At 36.8% G+C, this 14,502-nt stretch overlaps 1 protein-coding gene across 1 annotated transcript in view; it reads right to left on the reverse strand.

The window, feature by feature from the left end:
- LOC120634907 overlaps positions 1–14,502 on the reverse strand; it is a 127,812-nt gene that overhangs the window by 91,485 nt on the left and 21,825 nt on the right. The gene's annotated exons all lie outside the window — the stretch shown is intronic.

Raw genomic sequence — 14,502 nt, forward strand, 5'->3', positions numbered from 1 at the left:
TTGTGGGCTTCTTCTTAGACCAGGGCGCGTTTGGAACCCTCGTAGCTTTAGTTTTAAGTTGACGAATTTATTTATCGACATCGAATTTATTTATTGTCATATTTTAAATGTAATGTACGGATCAAAAGTGCCATCTATGTGCCTATTTGAATACAGAAATATTTGACTTTGACATTCCGGAGCATCAATCATTGTGTACTCAACAACAAAAATTAACCTGTCCACCTGCCAAAGCCCGAGAACAGGATTTGGATGAGTTTACGCCCGTTTATTATTACACTATATTATTTCAACTTGTGAGCTCGGAGAGTTGATAAAGAGAAGATAACATTTTATCCTTTGCTCGGTGAGAAAAAATATATCCACTAGCAAAGGCTATAGTTAACGTGTCCACTTGCTAAAGCACGGTAAAATGGAATAGGAGAAGTTTACCCCCCCTTTATTTTTACACATTTTCGAGATCGCTATTTAGCGATAAGGCCGCCAAATTGTACGTTCTACCTTATTGTGCTGTTTTATTTGTATCTCTGTAAATTTTCTCTGTGGTGTACAATAAAAGTGTATTCATTCATTCATTCATTCATTCACATTATATATTATTTGGATATTATTTAGACGGCCCATTGGCGCAGTTTGCAGCGACCTTGCTTTCTGAGTCAAAGGCCGTGCGTTCGATTCCCACGACTGGAAAATGTTTGTGTGAATGTTTTTCAGTGTCTGGGTGTTTATCTGTATATTATAAGTATTTTATGTATATTATTCATAAAAATATTCATCAGTCATCTTAGTACCCATAACACAAGCTACGCTTACTTTGGGGCTAGATGGCGATGTGTGTATTGTCGTAGTATATTTATTTATTTATTTCCACTTGTGCACCAATGCTCTGAGAGTTGATAAAGCTGCGGGAGAAGGTAATTTTTTATCCTTTTCCTTTTTGATAATTTTCTCCTGCCCATGCTAGCCGTGCGGAGAGCCGTGCTTTATAGTGGGTCCGCAGTTGATAACGACGAATGATGACGATACTTAAGGTTTAATTCACTGTATGAAACTATTTTGTATACCCACAGCTATTTCGAAACCGGCCTTAGTCCCCCAAACCGAGGTCGCGCTTCCTACATACGTCTCGTGGGTATATGGGTGAATTAAGGCCATTTCATATAAGGCAGTTAATATCTGACGTATCTAGTTAACCGTGAGACGACCGATAGCATCAGCGCCTCGAAGGCATTTCTTGTCCCAGTATATATTATACTAGCGGACCCTCGCGACTTCGTTCGCTTTTGAGTTAATCGAGAAGCTAGAGTAGATCTGATGCTAACATATAAATAGCCATGATTATGATATATAATATATGTACCTACTATTATTTTACGTGGTATACTGATTTAGAAAGTTCTCATTATTTTAGTTGATACATACATACAAACATACATCCATCCTCACAAACTTTCGCATTTATAATATTAGTAGGATGGTACGCATGCATTCAATCGTTGTGCCAGCGACTTGCTAGTTAGTATCTGTAAAGAGTTGTGTCCTTTATCTCCAACAATATTTATCCGATCTTCATTAAAACAATACGCTATTATTTTACGTGGTATCTTGTTAGTATACACATTTAAATAAAAAAAGAGTTATTAAAATCGGTTCAAATTTAACGGAGCTATGAAGTAAAGTTGATAAACATTTTCATCCCGTTTCCCGGAGGAAACTTATTGTTTATTGGAATAAAATCATATTCTATATGTTGACCTGGAATACCAGCTACCCCTATACCAAGTTTTATTTAAATCCGTTCAGTAGTTTTCACGTGATGCCCGGACGGACAGACAGACAGACAAAAATCCAATAAAAATCTGTTTTGGACTCAATATGGATTATAAAGCATCCCCAAATCAAAATTTTCATAATATATTAAATGTACAGAAATCTTCCAGTTACAGTTTTATTATAAGGATAGATATAGATTTAAATTAACGAACGAATTATATTTTCAGTATTTTCATAATTTAGATGAATCCATACAATCCATACAAACTTTCGCATTTACAATATTAGAAGTATAGTATATAGGAGCCAAAGCTCACGTAAAATTGGGATAAACTCCGGTGCTAATTTCTGCACCCATTTAGTAAATAGGTCGCAAGTTTAATGGTATCGTCGACTCGAGATACCGCGTATTGTGAAACGTTTGTATTTTAACGTCTGCCGCCGGGATTACGGTTACTGGTCGTTATTGGGTTACCATTACCCGGTGAGGCCGGTATCCATTTGGGTTGACTGGGTTACTGCAAGTTTGTACAGTGTTAATGCGAAAATGTTTTACTATGCTAATTCTTGTTGTTGATTTAGTTGCGTCGAATTTGAACGTTTTGTTTTATTTGTTTTTATATTAGAGATGCGACGAATGTTCGGCCGAATATTCGTATTCAGTAGATTCGGCAAATTTTTTTCATGTTCAATAATTACCGAATATTTAAATAATAATATTTTATTAAACAGTAAGATTAACTTATTACTTATTATTATTGTCGGCTGACTGGCGCAGTGGGCAGCGACCCTGCTTTCTGAGTCCTAGGCCGTGGGTTCGATTCCCACAACTGGAAAATGTTTGTGTGATGAACATGATTGTTTTTCAGTGTCTGAGTGTTGATCTGTATATTACAAGTATTTATGTGTATTATATTCATAAAAATATTCAACAGCTATCTTAGTACCCATAACATAAGCTACGCTTACTTTGGGACTATATGGCGATGTGTGTATTTTCGTAGTATATTTATTATTATTATTATTAAGGCAGTGAGGTTTATTCCGAAAGTTGTACCTAAATTTTTTTTTTTGTAAATGAAAGAAACGCTACTTTTTATACCAATTATTTACTGACTAAAAATAACTACTACTGTTACGATCCGTCACAAGAATAAAAAAACCTTCAGTAACAAATATTAATTTGCAACATAAAAATTTGATAGAAGCAGGCATTAGTAATAGTGCAGTGGTGATAGCCCAGTGGGCAGGACTTCGAATGCACGTTCGGGGGTTCGACTTCGATCCGCACCTATAATTTTCTAGGTTAATGATAATACTGGCTTCAATGGTGAATGAAAAGATCGTGAGGAAACCTGCATGCCTGAGAGTTCTACATAATGTTCTCAAAGGTATGTGGAGTACACCAATACATCATTAACATAAAATAAAAATATAAAATAGTACATATCATGTTTAATATGTACTATGTTATATTTTTATTTTATGTTAATTTAGTTTAAAATCCTAATGTTTCACAAATGTTTGTTGTACCACCTACTAATTGCGTATAGCATTTTCTTGTATGCCTTTGGTTGCCTGGAAGAGATCGCTATGTAGCGATAAGGCCGCCAAATTGTACGTTCTACCTTATAGTGCTGTTGTGTTTGTATCTCTGTAAATTTTCTCTGTGGTGTACAATAAAAGTGTATTCATTCGGTAATTCATTTATACATACACTAATACGCACTGGGCCAGCGTGGTGGAGTACGGCCTTAATCCTTTTCACATTGTGGGAGGAGACCCGTAGTGGGTCGGTAATGAGTGGATATGATTAGCAATACTTAGTGGAGCTTTTTGTGACAGAGCTCGTCAGGGTAACTACTACCGCCATGTTTATTTCCGCCAAATACCATTGCTGTGACCTATGTCCAGCAGTGGACGTCGATTGGTTGACATGATAATGATGATATATATATACTAGTGGTATCGCTAGATCGATCAGTTCATACTGAAAGAAGGCGTTACTTTGCGGAATTCCATGATAAATAATAAAAAAATATACTGCGACAATACACATCGTCATATAGCCCCAATGTAAGCGTAGCCTGTGTTATGGGTACTAAGATGACTGATGAATAATTTTAAGAATAATATACAAAAATACTTATAAAATACAGATAACATCCAGACACTGAAAAACATTCGTGTTCATCTCAGACACATTTTCCAGTCGTGGGAATCGAACCCACGGCCTTGGACTCAGAGAGCAGGGTCGCTGCCAACTGCGCCAATTGGCCGTCATGATATATACTTTGAGCTAAGTTAGCTTTTTTAATTAACAGAGAGCACAATGAGAACTGTTTAGGATGTAGTCCACCACGCTGGCCCAGTGCGGAATGGTGGACTTGAAATAATATTAGATATCAATTGATGAATTAGAATAATACACAGAGGTTTTCCTTAAAACGCGAGGTCTTAGGCCGGGACAAATATGTCTATCTCTAATACCTAACTGTGCCTGAAGGCTTATCGGCCTTTAGTATATCTTTTCCCTTTCTCTGACCTCGCCATCCGTATTCCGTACTATAACTGTTTATAGCGTATTGTGATCAGAAAGTGTTCTTTGAAGTAAAACTTCTTGAGATGCGACTAAGGAGTAACTAGGATTTTTTTCTGACGGAAGTAACGCTTACGTCTGTGACGAATAATTTGGATTGGTCGTAAGCATATGTCATATACTCCACGCTTCTTGACTTGCCAGCTAGTGGAAAATATAATCAATTAGGGTTATAAATAGCAAAGAGAATAAAAATTCAACAGTTTAAAAAAAATTAAGTTGCAAAGTTTTTTGAAAATCTCAAAATATAGATACTTGTTTATTTATGACTTTATTATATCCATTCGATTATTCATATGCGACATTCCATAAAATTCAATGACAAGTGACATGTGCTGATCTAACCTTCAATTTTCTACTCTCAATTATTCTATTTAATAAATGAAAATATTTATAAAATTTGAAAGTGATATTAGTAAATTTTAATTGAAAAGTTTTATTTTAATAGCGCGTAAAGGTAAGGTTAGGTTAGCGCATACACTTTTTTATTTAATAATTTAATTATATGATAATGATTAAATAAAGTGTTATTTAATGTTATTATGTTTACTTTTCGTATTTCTTTTTCTTACTATTTTTTCTTGTGTACATTTTATTTCTGTACTGTAACTTTTCACTTGTTCTGTGATAGATTACCTGGTAGAGATCGCTAGTTAGCGATAAAGCCGCCTATAATTCCTACCTAATAAATGTTTTGTTCTACAATAACGTGTATTAAACAAATAAAATAAAATATCGGATTGGATTAAGAGGGCGCGGCGTTACGAGAACACCAAAGAGGTTGATGGAGGGCAAGTTTAAGGGGCGTGATGCCAAGGCCCACAAATGGCTGTAAATTTTAACTCCGAAATAGTAAGAACTGCGTGATGGGAATCAAACTCAGATCTCTCGATTAAGGGAAGCCGAAGTCTTACCCACTACGCTATCACCGATACTCATTGTAAACTGTCTAAATTACCTATAAGTAGTTACTATACTGCAAGTGCGCTCACTTTCTAATATGTTAACATACCGCGCCAATGGGCCCACGTGATAAGAGATAGCGTTATCATGCCTCATTTAATCTCCCACTGTTGAGCGTGTGCTGCCTACTACCATCGCTTAAAGCAGTATTACTTTTATATTATTGACGTTGTTTTTCTTCAGCTTTCTTCCGCGTTTATCGGTTTTTTCAAATCTCGTCGGAACTGTTTGTTTTTTCTGGTATAAAAGTACGGAGAGCAAGATGAACGAAAGAGCTTTTTTGAACCCACCTGCTGGTAAGTTATGATACTGCTGGTAACTGCTGGTAGTCAAAGATTATAACGGGCTATGGGGCCTGTTATGGGGATAGCAGTGACATAAAATCCGTAACCAAAACAAACAAAATGATTAAAAAACAGTATATATAATTTATGCGTGGGGACCAAAACCATAGTTGTTATTATTATAATGAAACTCTTTATTTGTATACCACAACATTAACATACAAAAATTACAATAAATACAGAAACAAAAAGAAAGAAGTAGAATACAAAAGGCGGCCTTATCGCTTAATAGCGATCCCTGCCAGGCAACCTTTGAATTAGGAAAAAAAGAAGAGGAGAATAGACAGCTGGTGGTAAAAAAAATTAAATACAATTGTTAAATTGTTGTGTGTGTAACGTTTTTTTTATGCATCATTTAAATAAAATATTAATATTCTGCACGCAGGGTGCGTGCGTGCTTTATAAACTACTAGCTGTTGCCCGCGAATTCGTCTGCGTATGATTTTGTTTTTCAATTTAGTTGTAGTATTTTAAGTATCGCTAAGCCTTAAATGCGGGATTTGCTGCTGTACGCTGAGAATTTCTGTCCCCTATCTCAAATCATCATTCATCAGATCTACACAAAGTTTGGGCAAAATTAAACACATTATAACATCTATAATACAAAAATAATTATTTAAATCGGTTATAATTTGTCGGAGTTATGGTGTGGAATCGTCAAATACATTTCATCCCCTCTCCCAAAGGATACGAGCTTAATTTCGGGATAAAAAGTATCCTATATTACTTCTAACACTTCCAAGAATATGTGTACAAAGTTTCATGAGGATCGGTTAAGTGGTTTTTGCGTGAAAGCGTAACAAACAAACTTACATTGACATTTATAATATTAAGTAGGGATAGGGATAGGGATAAATGTGGGAAATTTCATACTTCTCTGTCCGCGCAATTTACGTAAAGAGGAGTAAAAGTTTTTATCCTCTCGTAAGAATGGCAGACGAGTGATATCGATTAAGACACCGGTAGGTATCTTTGCATCGTTCGAGTCCATGAAGGATTGAAGTCTGTAGTGTATTGATAATGCAGTAGTATTTATATCAAAATACCCACCGTCATGAAAATTGGTTGTAAAATCAAATAGAATTTAAATTGTTTCTTGAAAATTATTTATTAAATAAATAATAATAATAATATAAAAATAGCGTAATTGTAAAAATCCAAATATAATTTAAATTGTTTTTTGAAAACTATTTTCTCATTAAATATATATAATAATTATTACAGCGTATTTGTAAAAAACCTAACGAATTTAATAAAATACATAGCCAATATGAATTTATAGTAATAGAAACTTTTAATTATTTACCCACTTTATAAATTTAGTGTAACACGAGTCATCTACACTTTACTTGCGCCACACGCTAATCGACGATCGTTCAAACGACCTAACGTAGCGATTACACTTGGTCTTATTTATTCGACGTGGCCTAGTTGCGAGATGATCACCATTCTCATCTCTAAGATCCCGCAATGTGCGTTTTTACGTACATTTATTTCGCTTAATACAACGTGTAACCGAATACTGATTCCTTAATCACGTTGTTACACGTTGTATTAAGCGCGCATAAGTATATTTCATAAGTTTGCTCAAGTTGTGATGTCGGCTAAGTTTGTTGTGGTCTTCTTCATGGACCAGCAGGGCTAGCACGGGCGGGAGATAAAAATTATATCCCTGACAAGGGATATAATTACCGTGCCCACCTGCTAAATCACTGGAATATGGAAGAAGTTTACCCCCGTTTTTTAATACACATATATTATTTGGATATTATTTCCCCTTGTGCGACAGTGCTCTGAGAGTTGATAAAGCTGTGGGAGAAGATACATTTTTATCCTTTCCCCGGGGATATAATTGTCCACTGCCCATGCTAGCCGTCCAGGGCGCGTTTGGAACCCTCGCAGCGTTAGTTTTAAGTTTACTAATGTAGTTATCTCCATCACTACTTACTAATATGTTCACATTTTGTATATAATCAACACATCAAAAGTGCTATCTATGTGCCTATTTGAATAAAAAAATATTTGGCTTTGAACTTTGACTTTAAGGAATATCCTTTTTTGTTTTTTTGGCGCGTCGGAAAAGCTTTATTGCTACCTCCGACCCTTGGGCAAGACGGAGGTTATGTGGGACTCCCCCCTCTAAAGGGGGTATACCCAAACTAAAACCCACCACGGCATGTCCCTCTGTAAAAATATGGAATCAAAAGAAGCATATTTATTTTTTCCATACAACCGAATTCATTACATTCTGAGTGTTTACTTATGACAACCCTATTGAAGATAAAAGGCCGTCACGCGCATAGTGCCTACGTTACGCAACGCGTACCTAACCTGATTTCTTTCAGTAAAAACTATAGCAGTGGTTTACTCTAAAAGTATTAGAGTTTCGGTTTCAATAAGTCTCAGAGAGTACATAATGTATCTCTGCATAATGTAAGCCTGTGAAGTATTATTTCGGTTTTCATTTACTGTTTCGGTTTACAGTTGTATTTTTTTAACCGATTCGCACCGACGCCCTGGGGCATCGGAGAAGGCATTTCTGCATGAAGGAGATGGCATTGTGGAGGTTCTCATCTTCATTTCACTTCCTATTTCGTTCTTTACCTTCTCGCCTTCTTTCTCAAACCGTGGGCATAGAAACAGGAAGTGTTCTGCATCATCACATGGATATACCTGGACCTCCCTGCAAAAGTTTAATCTAATCCCCTTATTATCCACTGACAAGGGATATCTCCTTGTCCGTCTGCCAAAGCACCGCAACAGGGATAAGGAAAAGTTTATCCCCGTTTGATTACACTGTATCATTTGATATTATTTCCACCCAACCTGACCGGGACAGACCGGGATTACCTGACGAGGACTGCCTCGTCAGGTAATCCCGGTCTGGATCGGTCTTGTTATTTTTTTTTGTTTTTCTATGTTAAAAATATTTAGTACCCGCCCCAGACAATTATTTCCCCGAGGAAAGGATTAAGATTTATCTTCTCCCACAGCATCTTAACTCTCAGAGCATTGGTGCACAAGTAAAAATAATATCCGAATAATGTATGTGTCGTTTATTATTACACATAACAGGCAAACTTCTCCTATTCCATGTCTCCGTGCTTTAGCAGGTGGACACGTTAATCCCCTGACAGGGGATATAATCGGGGGATATATTTTTTGTTTCCTGCCCGTGCTAGTCCTAATGTGCGATCTGCGTGGTCCATTTATTTATTTATTCAATTACAAGTCCATTACAACGTCATATAGATTACATAATTGTTATATTTTTCAAAAAGAATGTCAATCTAATGTTTACATTTGAAATGGAACCCTGTGAGGGCGCTACAACCAGATTGAGAGGCGGACTTATTATTGTCACTATTAAATATTCCCATTTAGGAAGTCCATGTATGCAAGTAATGTTTTAAGGATTTTGTAAATAAGTTTATACTTTCTTTTTCTTTTATATGTTCCGGGATTTTGTTGTAAATATTGGTGCACATGGGGGTTTGGGCCGGTGCTGTGGATTTTTAATTTATATGGCGGTAGGACCAAGTTGTGTTTGCGCATGCGCCGCAATGTATCATGCCGGGGCATGTCATGGAGTTTTTTAGAAAATTCGGGATGTTTTCTTACAAATTTGCAAGTTTCTAGTATATATATACAAGGCACGGCCAAAATTGTTAACGATTTAAAATGAGGCGCACAGCTTTCCATCAATTATTAACTAAAAAAAACCAAAAAAAACATATTGTCCTTTCTCCGTGCTCAAATGTCTCTCAGCCGTGCTGGCTGGTACTGAGAATTTTATTCCTTCGAGTAGGTACCGGAAAACGGGCTAGCGATCCAGCGTAATCACTGCATCGCTATCGCTTACCGGTAATTCTTAATAACATCTGTCATTACTCATTACGTTGCACAAGATAATGGCTCTTATGTAAATTGCCCTCGTGACTATAATCGCTCGGGCATTATTAGCCTATTACATGAGCCTTTGGATGCCACTTCAGCCCGCTTATTATATCCACCAATCAGGTGACGAGAAGATGATGTCATATATCTGTACAAATCAATAAAACTGAGAAGTGACTATGTGATTTCGAAATTACTGCCATCTTTTGCTAACCTATACTACTTAGATTATATTGTTTTTTTTTTTGTATCATTATCATAATATCAACCGACAGACCAAATATTATATACTACTTTGCGGAAATCCATAATATATTATGAAAATTCAGCTTAATTTGCTATACTCCGCGAACAGCAGGAGAATCTGTATGGTGTAATTTATAATTACTTCAATCCGTATACTCCACACCAAACAGATCCTCGGCAATGTACCCTCTACGCACGTTTCGCTCCGAAACCAGAGCATCCTCAGGAGATGTTGACTACACTTAACAACTATTCATTGTAAAGGCTTAATTTTCATGACCGATAGACCTCCATTGCTGGACATGGGTTTTTTGTAAGGAGTTCTAAATTCCACGGTTTTGTTCTGCTTGGGCGAGCGGCTACCTGCGACGCGCTTAATGTCGTCTGTCCCCCTCGTTGGGGGTCGACCAACGCTTACAAGTGCGGGGCTGCCATTCCAGCACTTAGGGACCCCAACGTCCATCCTTTCTCCGAACTAGATACCCGGCCCATTGTCACTTCAGCTTCGCGACTCGTTGAGCTATGTCGATAACTCTGGTTTTTCTACGGATCTCCTCATTTCGGATTTGATCACGTAGAGATACTCCAAGCATGGCTCTCTCCATCGCTCGCTGAGTGACTCCGAGCCGCAAGCAGTTGGCAAAACTGATGCTAAGTGGAAAATTATCGTCTATAAACCGAGCGTCACGGCGCAGTCTGGGGTCATAAATAAAATATTATGGAACTATAATAAAGCGATATAATATACCGAAAGCATACCTTAGCTTAAGTTAAGAAATACTTAATTGCTTGAGTATTTTTATTTTCGCAATATTTTTTTCGTTTTTTTTTTTAGTATTTGTTGATTTATAAAGTTTGTAAATAATTAAACTTAAGATTACTATAAATTCGCATTTGCCAGATATTTTACAGAATTGATTAAGAATGTTTGCAAATTTGATTAAAAAACAATGTTCATGACATTGAGTTTGTGGGTATTTTGATATAAATACTACTGCTTTTTCGATACACTTCAGTCCTACAAATACAATCGATTCGAAAGATGCAAAGATACCTCCCGGTGTCGTATATCATATTTTTCGTTTTTAATTATTTAAAATTTTTTGCAGATATGTATGATGCACACACACACACACACACCATCGCGGGAATAGTCAGGAAAGCTTTCTAGGACCTCAAAACGTCGACATCGGACTGCAACTCGAAACCGAGGTGAAACCAATAACTTCCCAAATTTTGTAAAAGTTTCAATTTTCTTAGCGGGAAGTTAAAAAAAACTAAGCAAATATTCAATGGATTACTCATCAATGATAAGTTGCATAAATAGCTGTATTAACAGTTTGAAATATTACCTTAAATACTTCCTTTGCAACGGGTAGTTTAATCGATATCCTATAACAATCCGCTGCTGGACTTAGGTGCAGACAACTGAACTCCGATCTTCCGTCCCCACACGGAAAGAAGTTTCGTGGTACCTATTCAATAAATTATGAAATTCTTAATAAGGTAGGTTTGCATTGTTTAATTTTTGGAACATTGCACAATCTGTTTATTTTATTGGCACGACTAAAATAGAATTAAAAGTCGACCTCATTTATATTTTTGCGGATTTCGTATTATGTAAAATGTTGTAGAAACTATAGTTCGATTTGCTTTCTCTTAAAAGCTGAGACTGCATGTTAAATTTTGTTTGTTTCTTATGTCTTTAAGTTCATTCATTATTGATAAATAATATGTCAGTATAAGTAGTTTCCAGTAAACGATTATCTTTGTTTAAGTCGTATGTGTTTGCTCGGTAATATTTGTGAAACTACCCGATTGTACGAACATTTTCTTTTAGCTGCATTAAGTTACGTTTAATAGATTTATATGTACCTTCTATAGTGTACGCTCAAAACATGTTTTATTTTTAAGTTTAATGTTAACTCAAATACGCGAATTTTTTGTAATTCCTTTGGGAAATGAAGATCTTAAGCCACATTATTAAACAGTCTTTATTAATCGTTATTCGATAGTAAAAAATATGTTTCAGAAATAATTAAAAATATATCTTCATCATCATCATCATCATCATCATATCAACCCATTACCGGCCCACCACAGAGCACGGGTCTCCTCCCACAATGTGAAGGGGTTAAAACCGTAGTCCACCACGCTGGTCCTGTGCGGATTCATGGACTGCACATACCTTTGATAAAATTATGGGGAACCCTCAGGTATGTAGGTTTCCACACGATGGTTTCCATCACCGTTGAAGCAAGTGGTATTTTAGTGCTCTAAACGCGCATAACTTAGAAAAGTTAGAGGTGCGTGCTGGGATTCAAACTCGCCCCCACCGAAAGTGAAGTCGAACTTCCTACCCACTCGGCTAAAACCGCTTCATTTAAAAAATATATCATCACATCAACCCATTATCAGCACAGTACAGAGCACGGGTCTCCTCCCACAAAAAAAGGGGTTGAGGCCGTAGTCCACCACGCTAGCCCGGTGCGGATTGGTGGACTGCACCCACCTTTCAGAACATTATGTAGAACTCTCAGGCATGCTGGTTTCCTCACGGCGTTTTCCATCACCGATGAAACAAGTGATATTAAAATATCACTTGTTTCATCGGTGATGGAAACCTCTAACTTTTCTAAGTTATATGCTTAGAACGCATATAACTTAGAAAAGTTAGAGGTGCGTGCTGGGATTCGAAGTACTACCCACTGGGCTATCCCCGCTTCAGATTTTTAAAATACATTAAGAATAATAGCACATAGCTCGGAGAACCGATGGACGTAAGGGTTCCAAGGTGTTGGAATGCGGAAAGCGTTGGTCGGCCCCCAACGAGGTGGACAGACGACATCAAACGAGTCGCTGGGAGCCGCTGGAAACAAGCGGCCCAGGACCGTGGGCTTTGGAACTCTCTACAAAAGAACTATGTCCAGCAGCGGACTTCAATCGGTTGAAGTGTTGATGATGAATAAAAATATATAGATTTAGTATTTTACATTTTTACTTGGCACCGACTTATTTCTCACTTTTTAGTTGGGTCATAACAAAACGAAACCAAGTCGGTTTTAGCCAATAAATTTTTAGATAAGGTATTCCGAAATTTTAGTATGTAGGTAAAGCAAACTGGCCTTAACAGATTCGACCTACTATCTTATCAGTTATTATCAACAGCATCCCTGATAAGCGGCAGGTGTGTTTACATCATCAAGAGCCTAAAACAGTCCACTGCTGGACCTCAAAAAAAAAAAGGCCTCTCTCTAATTTTGGACCTACCAATGCATAAGTTTAAAGAATATGTTAAGACGCATTTATTACCGCGAGGGCTACTATACAATTGATGAATTTATTATTGACCCTTGTCAATAATAAATTCATCAATTGTATAGCTTGGCTTGGCTTGGAAGCATCCGGCTCACTTTTATTTCTCAAAAGATAGAAAAATGAAGGTTAAAATGTAAAATGAAAATAGTTGATGTTAGAAAATGGCAACTGCTGAGTTACTTGCCGGCTTTTTATCGGTAGAATCTTCCTTCCGATCCGGTGGTAGAATCACTACAAACAGCCAGACTGGACGTTTTAAGTGCTTATATTAGGTCTACTTGAAATAAATGAATTTTGAATTTGAATTCCCCGATTCCGGATTCTGCAGAATGCTTTAAAAACGAAAACAAACGTGGGCAACTGATAGTATCAAAAAAGGCCTTTGACTCGACTCGCCCATTATTATGTTTAATGTCGCAGAACGTCGGGATAGTACTTGGAATAATACTACTTTTCACTCATTACATTTGACATATAATCGAGCAGAATTTCCCCCTACAATTGCTTGATACAGAATGAATTCTTGAGAAAGTAATGCATCTACTTTTATACGGCTCAGGTACCTTTAATTGTTGTATTCCCTTAGTAGCGTCGTATGACAGTCGTGGGAAGAGGTGTGGTTTCAGCTGTATCTGCCGTCACCCCACGGCACGGTATATTTGGTTCTGTGTTCAGAAAAGGCGAAGTTTTTTTTTTAATTATTCCACTACAAGTTGGCCTTTGACTGCAATCTCACCTGCTGGTAAACGATGATGCAATGAAAGATGGTAACGGACTCACCGCTAAAATCGGTTTCTTCACGAAATTGTACCGGAACGCTAAATCGCTTAGCGCTACGTCTGTGCCGGAAGGGTGGAAAGGGTGGTGCCACTGTTCAGGGATCAGATATAATATAGGCATATATCTCCAAATTTCAACGCGAACTAAGTCGCGAGTAACGACCAGTACTGTATATCTATCGAAGTGCAGTCACAAACAGATACAAAATGCAATATGATCTAAAAGCATTGGCATCTCGATTCCTAGAAGGTGTTACGTAAATAAACTAACTGAATATACCTACAGAGTTTATTTCAATGCGGTTCAGGGAACTCTGCGTTCTGATGATCCGGCATGTAAACTACGTTACCGTGCCCTTCATTTGAAGACTATAGAAAAAAAAATGTGTGAGCCCTCATAAGACGCCTAGCAGATGTGAAACATCGAAATTTATATGCATAATAGTTATATATGCATAGAATAACAGATTAAGACAGGAATCAGACACGGCATATAAATCGTCTTTATTTTATATAACATATAAAATAACATAAATATGTTGTTTAATAAACACAGAAAAAAATATTCAAAAACATATTTGAA

The sequence above is a fragment of the Pararge aegeria genome, chromosome 25, assembly GCF_905163445.1.
Source record: "Pararge aegeria chromosome 25, ilParAegt1.1, whole genome shotgun sequence".
Classification (NCBI taxonomy): domain Eukaryota; kingdom Metazoa; phylum Arthropoda; class Insecta; order Lepidoptera; family Nymphalidae; genus Pararge; species Pararge aegeria.